The following is a 13,554-nucleotide window of genomic DNA, read 5'->3' as shown; positions in this document are numbered from 1 at the left end:
GAGTGACTCATCAGACCAGGAAGTCATACGGTTTAGCAGGAGAACACTGAGGTGAGTGACTCAACAGACCAGGAAGTCACACTGTTTAGCAGGAGAACACTGAGGTGAGTGACTCATCAGACCAGGAAGTCACACTGTTTAGCAGGAGAACACTGAGGTGAGTGACTCAACAGACCAGGAAGTCACACTGTTTAGCAGGAGAACACTGAGGTGAGTGACTCATCAGACCAGGAAGTCACACTGTTTAGCAGGAGAACACTGAGGTGAGTGACTCATCAGACCAGGAAGTCACACTGTTTAGCAGGAGAACACTGAGGTGAGTGACTCAACAACCAGGAAGTCACACTGTTTAGCAGGAGAACACTGAGGTGAGTGACTCATCAGATCAGGAAGTCACACTGTTTAGCAGGAGAACACTGAGGTGAGTGACTCATCAGATCAGGAAGTCACACTGTTTAGCAGGAGAACACTGAGGTGAGTGACTCATCAGACCAGGAAGTCACACTGTTTAGCAGGAGAACACTGAGGTGAGTGACTCAACAGACCAGGAAGTCACACTGTTGAGGAGGAGAACACTGAGGTGAGTGACTCAACAGACCAGGAAGTCACACTGTTTAGCAGGAGAACACTGAGGTGAGTGACTCAACAGACCAGGAAGTCACACTGTTTAGCAGGAGAACACTGAGGTGAGTGACTCAACAGATCAGGAAGTCACACTGTTTAGCAGGAGAACACTGAGGTGAGTGACTCATCAGATCAGGAAGTCACACTGTTTAGCAGGAGAACACTGAGGTGAGTGACTCATCAGATCAGGAAGTCACACTGTTTAGCAGGAGAACACTGAGGTGAGTGACTCATCAGACCAGGAAGTCACACTGTTTAGCAGGAGAACACTGAGGTGAGTGACTCAACAGACCAGGAAGTCACACTGTTTAGCAGGAGAACACTGATGTGAGTGACTCATCAGACCAGGAAGTCACACTGTTTAGCAGGAGAACACTGAGGTGAGTGACTCAACAGACCAGGAAGTCACACTGTTGAGGAGGAGAACACTGAGGTGAGTGACTCAACAGACCAGGAAGTCACACTGTTTAGCAGGAGAACACTGAGGTGAGTGACTCAACAGACCAGGAAGTCACACTGTTTAGCAGGAGAACACTGAGGTGAGTGACTCAACAGATCAGGAAGTCACACTGTTTAGCAGGAGAACACTGAGGTGAGTGACTCATCAGATCAGGAAGTCACACTGTTTAGCAGGAGAACACTGAGGTGAGTGACTCATCAGACCAGGAAGTCACACTGTTTAGCAGGAGAACACTGAGGTGAGTGACTCAACAGACCAGGAAGTCACACTGTTGAGGAGGAGAACACTGAGGTGAGTGACTCAACAGACCAGGAAGTCACACTGTTTAGCAGGAGAACACTGAGGTGAGTGACTCAACAGACCAGGAAGTCACACTGTTTAGCAGGAGAACACTGAGGTGAGTGACTCATCAGACCAGGAAGTCACACTGTTTAGCAGGAGAACACTGAGGTGAGTGACTCATCAGACCAGGAAGTCACACTGTTTAGCAGGAGAACACTGAGGTGAGTGACTCAACAGACCAGGAAGTCACACTGTTGAGGAGGAGAACACTGAGGTGAGTGACTCAACAGACCAGGAAGTCAAACTGTTGAGCAGGAGAACACTGAGGTGAGTGACTCAGCAGACCAGGAAGTCAAACTGTTGAGCAGGAGAACACTGAGGTGAGTGACTCATCAGACCAGGAAGTCAAACTGTTGAGCAGGAGAACACTGAGGTGAGTGACTCATCAGACCAGGAAGTCAAACTGTTGAGCAGGAGAACACTGAGGTGAGTGACTCATCAGACCAGGAAGTCAAACTGTTGAGCAGGAGAACACTGAGGTGAGTGACTCATCAGACCAGGAAGTCAAACTGTTGAGCAGGAGAACACTGAGGTGAGTGACTCATCAGACCAGGAAGTCAAACTGTTGAGCAGGAGAGCACTGAGGTGAGTGACTCATCAGACCAGGAAGTCAAACTGTTGAGCAGGAGAGCACTGAGGTGAGTGACTCATCAGACCAGGAAGTCAAACTGTTGAGCAGGAGAACACTGAGGTGAGTGACTCATCAGACCAGGAAGTCAAACTGTTGAGCAGGAGAACACTGAGGTGAGTGACTCATCAGACCAGGAAGTCAAACTGTTGAGCAGGAGAGCACTGAGGTGAGTGACTCATCAGACCAGGAAGTCAAACTGTTGAGCAGGAGAGCACTGAGGTGAGTGACTCATCAGACCAGGAAGTCACACAGAATATACTGACTGTTTCTGGGGGCCCGCACGGCTATTATGTCTCTACGTTGCTAGAGGGTCACCGGTGCATATGGAGAGACGTGGAGAAGTCTTTCATGGAGAGCTGGGTAGCATGAAAGACATTACAGTGAAGCTTAGCATTAAGCCAGACAGCAAACCAACGTTTCTAAAAGCACAACCCGTACCTTATGCTATCAGACCAAAAGTCGAGGCTGACTTGGTGAGTCCAGTCAAAAACAAAGTGCCGGAGCCGGTCAGCATGAATGAATGGGCTACACCCATCGTACCAGTCCTTGAGAAGGATGGTGAAATCAGGATATGTGGAGACTTTAAAGTTAACCCTGTGTTGTCCGCTGAGGAGTATTCACTACCACACATCAACAACCTTTTCGCGGGTTTAGCTGGGGGTCAAAAGTTCAGCAAAATAGACCTCTGCCAAGCCTACTTGCAGATACACATGGATGAAATGTCAAAGGAGCTGCTGACCATTGTAACACACAAGGGGCTCTTCAGGTACTTAGTGGTTAAGAGCGTTGTGCCAGTAACCGAAAGGTCGCTGGTTCTAATCCCAGAGCCAACTAGGTGAAAAATCTGTCGATTTGCCCTTGAGCAAGGCACTTAACCCTAATTGCTCCTGTAAGTCGCTCTGGATAAGAGCGTCTGCTAAATTACTAAAATGTAAAATGCCTACCGTTTGGAATCACAAGTGCGCCAGTGCTGTTCCAGAGGGCGATGGACTAGATCTTGGCAACTGTCACTAACAACAGTGACTGACCCAAAATGAAGGAAAGCTTTGACTACGTACAGACTCAGTGAGCATAGCCTTGCTATTGAGAGAGACCTCCTTAGGCAGACAGGCTATTTCCCTCAGATTATAACAGATCCACAAATAATTTTTCCTTTTTGTACTTAAACTATTTGCACATCGTTACAACACTGTACATAGCCATAATATGACATTTGAAATGTCTCTATTCTTATGGAACTCTTTTGAGCGTAATGTTTACTGTTCACTTTATATTTCACTGTTGTTTATTATCTATTTCACTTGCTTTGGCAATGTTAACATATGTTTCCCATGTCAATAAAGCCCTTTGAATTGAGAGAGAGAGAGAGAGAGAGAGAGAGAGAGAGAGAGAGAGAGAGAGAGAGAGAGAGAGAGAGAGAGAGAGAGAGAGAGAGAGAGAGAGAGAGAGAGAGAATATACTTACATTCACACAGGACACCAGATAAAACAGGAGAATTACATAGGACAGACTGACCCTAGCCCCCCGGCACATAGAATATTGCAGCATAGATGCGGGAGACAGAGACATGGGGGGGTCGGGGACACTTTGGGACAAGGTTGAGTACAGCCCACAGAGACAGGGGGGGGGGTTGGGGGACACTTTGGGACAAGGCTGAGCCCACGAATGTCTACCCCACCTCATGAGCCCGAGGGGGTGAAAAATTGGGCACAGCGCAACCTCTGTATTTATAGCTACCATTCGGAAGAGCGTGTAGAAGAGCCTGGCTGATTACATTTTTTGTGGCTGGCAGTTGGCAGGGACCGATTTGTCGCGGATATTGCAACCTCTCCTATATACAGTAAGTGGCGGGTTCTTAAATACAGCTGGCAAAGCTGGGTCCGATGATACATTTACATTTTAGTCATTTAGCAGACACTCTTATCCAGAGCGACTTACAGTTAGTGAATATATAAAACAATTTATACTAGCCCCCCGTGGGAATCGAACCCACAACCCTGGCGTTGCAAACGCCATGCTCTGTCAACTGAGCTACATCCCTGCCGGCCATTCCCTCCCCTACCCTGGGCCAATTGGTCACCATAGCAGCACCCACCTGTAGTCTGCGCTCCAGCAGGTATATCTCACTGGTCATTCCCAAAGCCAACACCTCCTTTGGCCGCCATTCCTTCCAGTTCTCTGCTGCCAATGACTGGAACTAATTGCAAAAATCACTGAAGCTGGAGACTCTTATCTCCCTCAATAACTTTAAGTATCAGTTGTCAGAGCACCTTACCGATCACTGCACCTGTACACAGCCCATCTGAAATTAGCCCACCCAACTACCTCATCCCTATATTGTTATTTATTTTGCTCTTTTGCACCCCAGTATCTCTATTTGCACATAATCTCTTGCACATCTAGCATTCCAGTGTTAATACTATTGTAATTATTCTGCACTATAGCCTATTTATTGCCTTACCTCCATAACTTGCTACATTTGCACACACTGTATATATATTTTCTGTTGTATTTCTGACTTAATGTTTTTTACCCCATATGTAACTCTGTGTTGTTTTTATTGCACTACTTTGCTTTATCTTGGCCAGGTCGCAGTTGTAAATGAGAACCTGTTCTCAACTGGCTTACCTGGTTAAATAAAGGTGAAAAAAATAAATAAAAAATGCACCGCCCGTGAATCTCCCGGTCACGCCCGGCTGCGACAAAGCCTGGTTTCGAACCAGGATCTCTAGTGGCACAGTTAGCACTGCGATGCAGTGCCTTAGACCACTGCACCACTCAGGAGTCATGCCAGTGTTTTCTTGACAGCATCTCCCACTTTACGCAAGTTCAAATTATATGTGGTGGTGATCTTTAGCTCCAGTGGGACTTTTTTGTAGCAGTTTTCCCTAATGCCAAAATCAAAAGCTTCATCCACACATTGTGGAGAGTAGCCTCTTCTTAGAAACATATTGCGCATCTCCGCTGCTTTTTCTAGATAGTCCTCTGTGGAGTGGCATACACGGCGCAATCTGAAAAACTGTTATTCTTGGAAGTCCTCTTTTTAATGGTTCATGGTGGATGCTGTCCCCTTGTAATATAGTATTTCTGTCCATTTCTTTTCTGTACAAAGTTGTAAACAGGGTTCCGTTTGATTTCACAATCCACATATCGAGGTAATAAACACATTCAATAGTGAATTTGAGATTGCGGTCAATGTCATTGAGTGATGCCATAAAGTCTGACAGCTCGTCTCCTGTTACTCCCCATAATGCAACAAATGTTGTCAATATATCGATACCACTTCAGGATTTTATTCAAAAATATATTTTCAATTTCATTGTTAACTAAACTTTCTTCAAAATAACCCACATAAAGGTTAGCATAGCTTGGAGCGAATGTGGAGCCCATCGATGTTCCATTCGTTCGGAGGTTGTATTCATCATCAAACCTGAAATAGTTATACTTCAAAACATATTTATCTCTAGAATGAAGTTTGTTCGTGGGTATTTGTTAGTATCTCGGTCTCTCAAATAGTGAGCTTCCAGCCCCCTGTATGGGGAATGCTGGTATATAGACTCTCGATATCTAATGTGACCAAATTACAGTCTTCTGTTAATCCCATTGTAATATTCATATGGGTCAGCACACTGAATTGTAATTGGACGCATTCTACCATCGTATCATACTGTGCTATGATTGGTTACGACCACCCAGGTGGTGAGGTCATCATCAGATGATCATGGCCAGAGACACATGAACATGCCAGTTATAGCTAGCGAATGAAGATCTACGATTAGAAAGATCCTGTCGTGCTGCATTTTATTATTTTGTACAAAGCATACAAAACAAGACAGCCGTTGTTGGTGAGATCTTATTTATGAAGTCTACAGAGTTTCTTTCACATATTATGTCATTGCTACAGTGAAAAGCTGAGTTGCTGAGAAATATGATGGCAATGCTTGCACATCAAATTTAATAAAAGAGTCTACAAAAGTTTGACAACAGCTCTAGCCCATTCCTGCAACCACTGGTCTGCCTGGATAATTGCCTTGTTGTGTTTTAGGTTTGTCTAATTTAGGCAACATGTACAGGCATGGAAGCATGGCACATATGCAGCAAAGGTATTCATATTCAGGTTTTGAGATGAGGTTGTTTAATACTGTTTGCTCCAGATTAGAGCTAATTTCCCGTTGGAACACCTGTGTGGGATCAACGCACAGTTTTCTATAGAAACGTTGATTACTGAGTTGTCTCAGAATATCTTCGTTGTATTTTTCATAGTCTAAGACGAACACAGCACCCCCCACCCCCCCCCCCCCCCTTGTCTGCAGGTTTGATAAACAAAGATGAATCTTTCATTAGTTCATTAAGTGCCTGTTCTTCTGTCCTGGTGATGTTCTTCTGAATATGGTTTGTTTTTCTCCTATATACAGACATTTTTGTTCGACTAACCTACAATTGTTATTAATCGAGGAGTTGTTAACCATAGGACAGAATTTGCTTTTGGGCTTAAAATGGGTAACATTGGGCCTTTCCTAGGCCTGGCAGAGAGAGGACTGTGGGGGAGGAGACAGACAACATGGGGCCTTTCCTAGGCTTGGCAGAGAGAGGACTGTGGGGGAGGAGACAGACAACATGGGGCCTTTCCTAGGCTTGGCAGAGAGAGGACTGTGGGCAGGGACGGCTTGTTCAATAGGGCGATATGGGCGACGCACTGCCAAACGGGAAAAGGAAGGGATTTTTTTTCTAATCAATTATATCACGGCAACAGCAGTTATCAGTGTTCACGTCTGATCTGCCAGCCACTAAATGTCAAATCAGGCTAAAGTCGTGCTTCAAATGGCCCCGCCCGTTTTTTGGGCGATTTCAGTCAGGTTGAAAATCGCCCAGAAGTCTCTCATAGCCTGTCATGTAAAATCTATTTTTTTCACATTTCAAAGCTTTCAATACATTCTCTATGGGTGTCTGTGGGCATGCACTTACGCGCTTTCGTCATACGTGACGTAACGTTGAACGTAACTAAGACAATGGCGGCTAGCAGCGTCTATGTTGCGACCTGCAGTGTGGCGTTATTTTATGTTTTTAATTTGTAGACTTAGTTTACAAACATTCTGCAAACATTCTGCTTTGGACTGATCTTCGGTTTTGGACTGATCTTGTTGATCGTGTACATACCCGCTACGAACGGACTAAATAATGAAAACGCTGCTGGCAGCGGAATCCCAATACAGCTGGGAGACTTGGCTGGATGACAGAGTCCCGGACAGAGAGGTGGAGCCGGCCGGCTTCACCCTGGTCAGAGCGGACCGCGATCCTGGTAAGAGAGCGACTCTGTACCCCGACATTGAACTGCTTTCTGTGTCATTGAACCTTACTATTGTTGATAAAACAAGTTTACTGGAGAACGGAGACCAAGTAGAGACTTTTGGACAAGGTGGATAATTGTATAATATAAGGCAGTTTATTCAGAGGTAAAGATATCTGGAATCGCGTGCACGGACCCGTTCGTCAAACTCGTAGGGAGTTTATCAGAAGAGCCCCTAAACATTGTGTGCTGACATTTTATACAATAAAATGAAGTAGGTTGAATCTAGTAGTTCTGATCTTCTGATTGGTCCTGATGAGTTGGGCGAGGTCACCTCCAGGCTAGTGTCACTGTTGCATTGGCTCTGAGTCGGGTTCTCTGTCTTCAGATGTTCAGCCTAAGAGAAGAGGATTTGTGTGTGTGTGTGTGTGTTTGTTATCAGTGTGTGTGTGTGTGTGTGTGTGTGTGTGTGTGTGTGTGTGTGTGTTTGTTATCAGTGATGATGTGTGTGTGTGTGTGTGTGTGTTTATCAGTGATGATGTGTGTGTGTGTGTGTGTGTGTGTGTGTGGGTGTGTGTGTGTGTGTCCTCAGGGCAAGAACTCGTGAGTTGGAAGAACTGAGAGACCTATGGCGTGGGTGTTATCCTTAGCCACCTGCTGACAAGGCTGACAAGATAGGACTCTTGTTCATTGTATTGAATACAAAGGCCCAACACAAAATGGGTCATGCACAAGATTTTAGTCAGACCAAGCTATAACATTATATATTTACTACGACAGTACATTCAACCAAAAGCTAATATAACAAAGGCATCAGAGATTATTTATAATCTGTCACAGAAACTGGAATCCATCTCCCCAGATCAGTCAATAAATGCTTCTGGTATTGACTTATATGCTGCCCCTGTCTTCATGTTGTTGCTGGACATATCTTTTTTAAAATGTGTGTAGGTCACCTAAATCATCAGAAAAATTGCCCCTCCTGAGAATTTTTTCAGGAGCCGCCACTGACTGTGGGGGAGGAGACAGACAACATGGGGCCTTTCCTATGCTTGGCAGAGAGAGAAGCAGGGGTTTGGTTGGTGCTGTGTTGCACAGTACCGTTTCAGAGATATTCAAGGGTTATCACTGAAGTTCAGCGTTACAGCGTGATTGAAATTTAAAGGCAATGTTCCCGCGTTAGCGATGCTGCATTCACGGTAAACGCTGCATATATCGGCTCAATTGGAAATAACCTTTACATTTCTATTGAGCAATCTGTAACACTTCAGCGATCCAGATTGAATAGAGACCTACATTTAGATCGCGTTATCTGTAACGCTTAAAACGTTAGAGATACAGATTGAATTGAGACCCTAGTCTTTTCTTCTTTTGTTCTTAGTCAATTTTTTTCACCCAAAAAAAAAACCCAACAATGGATCAATTCCTACCTTTAAAAGCTGTGAGAGGCTGATGGAAAGAAACACCACACCACAATGTTTAGGAACGAACAAACATATTGTCACACCCTGGCTCTGGGACTCTATATGTTGAGCCAGGGTGTGTTCATTCTATGTGTTCTGTTTCTATGTTGGGTGTTTCTAGTTCGTCATTTTCTATGTTTGACTGAGTGACTCCCAATCAGAGGCAACGAGTGTCAGCTGTGTGCTGGTTGTCTCTGATTGGGAGCCATATTTAACTGTCTGTGTTTCACTTTGTGTTTGTGGGTTTTTGTTCCGTGTTCGGTCATTGTCACCGTGGACTTCACGAGTCGTGTTTTGTTTTGTTTAGAAACTTTAACTAATTAAAGTCATGTTTGTTTCTCACGCTGCGCCTTGGTCTACTCATTACTACGACGATCGTGACAGAAAAACCCACCATACCAGGACCAAGCAGCGTGTCCAGGAGCAGGCAGCCTGGTCATGGGAGGAGATATTAGACGGGAAAGGGTCCTGGACCTGGGAGGAGATCCTGGCCGGGATGGATCGCCGACCATGGATTGAGACGGTGGAGAGGCGACGGAGAGAGGAGCAGCGGCGTCAGCAGGGTCAACGTCGGACAGGCGAGAGGCAACCCCAAAACATTTTTAGGGGGGGGGCACACGGCAGGGACGACGAGGGAGCAGGAGTAGTGTTGCAGAGGATGGAGCATTTGGAGGCGATAAGGGAAAGGGTGAGAAAGGAGGCACGGCGAGAGGAACTCGGTAGGCAGCTGAGGGAGCGGGGGGTTATGACGAAACCCAGTCCCGCTCCTCACACCAAGCAAGTGGTGTGCGTCACCAGTCCGGTCCGGCCCGTTCCTGTTTCCCGCACTAAGTGTAAGGTGCACGCCGCCAGCCCAGCCCGGCATGTTCCTGCCCCTCACACCAAGCCTACGGTGCGAGTCGTCAGCCTGGTCCAACCCGTTCCTGCTCCACGCACCAAGCCTACGGTGTGCGTTGCCAGCCCAGCCCGGCCTGTCCCTGCTCCACGCACCAAGCCTACGGTGTGCGTCGCCAGCCCAGCCCGGCCTGTCCCTGCTCCACGCACCAAGCCTACGGTGTGCGTCGCCAGCCCAGTCCGGCCAGTTGCTGCTCCACGCACCAAGCCTACGGTGTGCGTCGCCAGCCCAGCCCGGCCTGTTCCTGCTCCACGCACCAGGCCTACGGTGTGCGTCGCCAGCCCAGCCCGGCCTGTCCCTGCTCCACGCACCAAGCCTACGGGGTGCGTCGCCAGCCCGGCCCGGCCTTTCCCTGCTCCACGCACCAAGTCTACGGTGCGCGTCGCCAGCCCGGCCCGGCCCGTTCCTGCCACTCGCACCAAGCCAGGGGTGCGAGTCGTCAATCCGGCACAACCCGTGCCTGGGTCATCGGTGCCAATTCAGGTACCGCTCAACTGCTCCACTAAGGAGCTGAAGCCTACCGCTCCTGCTACGTCCAGTCCAGCTCCAGCCAGCGGGGCCAGACCGGACCAGGGGCGCTATGGGGGGTTTGTTGGAGGGTGGTGGGCAAGCCCGGAGCCGGAGCCGCCGCCGAGGAGGAATGCCCACCCAGCCCTCCCCTGTTTTGCTCGTATTTAGGCGCGGTCGCAGTCCGCGCCTTTAGGGGGGGGGTACTGTCACACCCTGGCTCTGGGACTCTATATGTTGAGCCAGGGTGTGTTCATTCTATGTGTTCTGTTTCTATGTTGGGTGTTTCTAGTTCGTCATTTTCTATATTTGACTGAGTGACTCCCAATCAGAGGCAACGAGTGTCAGCTGTGTGCTGGTTGTCTCTGATTGGGAGCCATATTTAACTGTCTGTGTTTCACTTTGTGTTTGTGGGTTTTTGTTCCGTGTTTGGTCATTGTCACCGTGGACTTCACGAGCCGTGTTTTGTTTTGTTTAGAAACTTTAACTAATTAAAGTCATGTTTGTTTCTCACGCTGCGCCTTGGTCTACTCATTACTACGACGATCGTGACACATATTCCATTTTATTCAGTATTGCTGAGTCTGTAGCAGAATGCCATTGAAGCTGTTGAAATGTGACACGGGAAACATTTGTTTAAGTGTTACTATCAGTTGCCGATGATAAACTGTCAGATATGTTAGAAGCACATAAGAAGCAGAAACAGTATGATTTATGCAGAAACCAATTTGAAAAGTGTGGTCCTCTGTAGCTCAATTGGTAGAGCATGGTGCTTGTAACGCCAGGGTAGTAGGTTCGATCCCCGGGACCACCCATATGTAAAAATGTATGCGCACATGACTGTAAGTCGCTTTGGATAAAAGTGTCTGCAAAATAGCTTATTATAATGCAACAATATGCACATATTCCACTGAGGTTTATTGAGCAAACAACAAAATGCCATTGAAGTAGCACCCTCCAGTGGCACCAGCCTTAGGTATGTTGTTCAAAAATGAATTAGCCTCCAAAACAACGTATACCACATCTCCCTCCTCCAACTGCATTATGATACCATTAGATCCGTTGTAGTAGCCGTCCTTCAACATAGCAGAAATATATGCAATTTGTTCTTTGTTCTTGAACAGCACGGAGCGGCGGTTTGTTCCTGAATGGTGATAGACGCTGAAGTGATAGACTCCTCTCACTGGCGCTGTGAAGATGCCTGGATGAAAAGAGCACACTATTTAATGTGGGAGAAGAAGAAGGAGAAATAATAGATGTAGTTTATATATGCACGATGACTTCACCTGTTGCAGGGTTGTAAGCATTGCCAAGGTTAGTTAAGACCTTTTTGTAGACAAGGGTGAAGGACCCTTCAAGATCGAACGGTCCTAAGTACGCAGTATCCCCAACTCCAGCTGAGAATGCCACCTTTGTTTCTGTGAGACATAAAAAGGGGTGCTTTTTTTTCAAACCAAATGACATTTGTTACACTATAGGACTAAGCAGGTGATTAATTCAGTAAGCCCATGTTAAGACAGTGAAAAAGTAACTACCTGCTTTAGCCTTCAGTGTCTCCACCTGGCTCTCAGCAGCTGCAAGTCGGTTCTCCATGACTTCAATCTTCCTCAGCGTACTCATGTCATATCCTCGTGTCATTACGTCAGCCCCAGTCAGGCCGCTGCACAACAGAATCACAACCATGAGAAAAAGCAGAAGCAAAGCTGCAAATGCGGTTCAGAGACTCCTCTCTTTCACGCCTCTCATTACTGTACTTATTGTTAAGACATTGTAATTATAGTCCAGACTGCAGTCCGCGTGCGATCTCCACCTTTAATTCCCCTTTGTCTCCACCTTTCCTTTCCTTTGTCTCCACCTTTCCTTTCCTTTGTCTCCACCTTTCATTTCCTTTGTCTCCACCTTTAATTCCCCTTTGTCTCCACCTTTAATTCCCCTTTGTCTCCACCTTTCCTTTCCTTTGTCTCCACCTTTCCTTTCCTTTGTCTCCACCTTTCCTTTCCTTTGTCTCCAACTTTCCTTCCCCTTTGTCTCCACCTTTCCTTCCCCTTTGTCTCCACCTTTCCTTTCCTTTGTCTCCACCTTTCCTTCCCCTTTGTCTCCACCTTTCCTTCCCCTTTGTCTCCACCTTTCCTTCCCCTTTGTCTCCACCTTTCCTTTCCTTTGTCTCCACCTTTCCTTTCCTATGTCTCCACCTTTCCTTTCCTTTGTCTTCACCTTTCCTTTCCTTTTGTCTCCACCTTTCCTTTCCTTTGTCTTCACCTTTCCTTTCCTTTTGTCTCCAACTTTCCTTTTCTTTGTCTCCACCTTTCCTTTTCTTTGTCTCCACCTTTCCTTTCCTATGTCTCCACATTTCCTTTCCTTTGTCTTCACCTTTCCTTTCCTTTGTCTTCACCTTTCCTTTCCTTTTGTCACCACCTTTCCTTTCCTTTGTCTCCACCTTTCCTTTCCTTTGTCTCCACATTTCCTTTCCTATGTCTCCACCTTTCCTTTCCTTTGTCTCCACCTTTCCTTTCCTTTGTCTCCACCTTTCCTTTCCTTTGTCTCCACCTTTCCTTTCCTTTGTCTCCACCTTTCCTTTCCTATGTCTCGTCCTTTCCTTCCCCTTTGTCTCCACCTTTCCTTTCCTTTGTCTCCACCTTTCCTTCCCCTTTGTCTCCACCTTTCCTTCCCTTTGTCTCCACCTTTCCATTCCTTTGTCTCCACCTTTCCTTTCCTTTGTCTCCACCTTTCCTTTCCTTTGTCTCCACCTTTCCTTTCCTATGTCTCCACCTTTCCTTTCCTTTTGTCTTCACCTTTCCTTTCCTTTTGTCTCCACCTTTCCTTTCCTTTGTCTCCACCTTTCCTTTCCTTTGTCTCCACCTTTCCTTTCCTTTGTCTCCACCTTTCCTTTTCTATGTCTCCACCTTTCCTTTCCTTTGTCTCCACCTTTCCTTTCCTTTGTCTCCAACTTTCCTTTCCTTTGTCTTCACCTTTCCTTCCCCTTTATCTCCACCTTTCCTTTCCTTTGTCTCCACCTTTCCTTCCCATTTGTCTCCACCTTTCCTTCCCCTTTGTCTTCAACTTTCCTTTCCTTTGTCTCCAACTTTCCTTTCCTTTGTCTCCACCTTTCCTTTTCTATGTCTCCACCTTTCCTTTCCTTTGTCTCCACCTTTCCTTTCCTTTGTCTCCAACTTTCCTTTCCTTTGTCTTCACCTTTCCTTCCCCTTTATCTCCACCTTTCCTTTCCTTTGTCTCCACCTTTCCTTCCCATTTGTCTCCACCTTTCCTTCCCCTTTGTCTTCAACTTTCCTTTCCTTTGTCTCCACCTTTCCTTTCCTTTGTCTCCACCTTTCCTTTGTCTCCACC

At 46.5% G+C, this 13,554-nt stretch overlaps 1 long non-coding RNA gene across 1 annotated transcript; it reads right to left on the bottom strand.

The window, feature by feature from the left end:
• Window positions 1–11,110: 11,110 nt before the first annotated feature.
• Window positions 11,111–11,882, bottom strand: LOC311138070. The gene is made up of 3 exons (XR_014614010.1): window positions 11,745–11,882; window positions 11,496–11,627; window positions 11,111–11,410 (listed from the first exon to the last, which is right to left on the bottom strand). It is a non-coding gene; the product is annotated as an uncharacterized lncRNA (long non-coding RNA).
• Window positions 11,883–13,554: the final 1,672 nt, after the last annotated feature.

Source organism: Coregonus lavaretus, assembly GCF_964263955.1.
Source record: "Coregonus lavaretus genome assembly, chromosome: 12".
Taxonomy (NCBI): domain Eukaryota; kingdom Metazoa; phylum Chordata; class Actinopteri; order Salmoniformes; family Salmonidae; genus Coregonus; species Coregonus lavaretus.
This window is presented reverse-complemented; position numbering and strand designations above follow the sequence as displayed.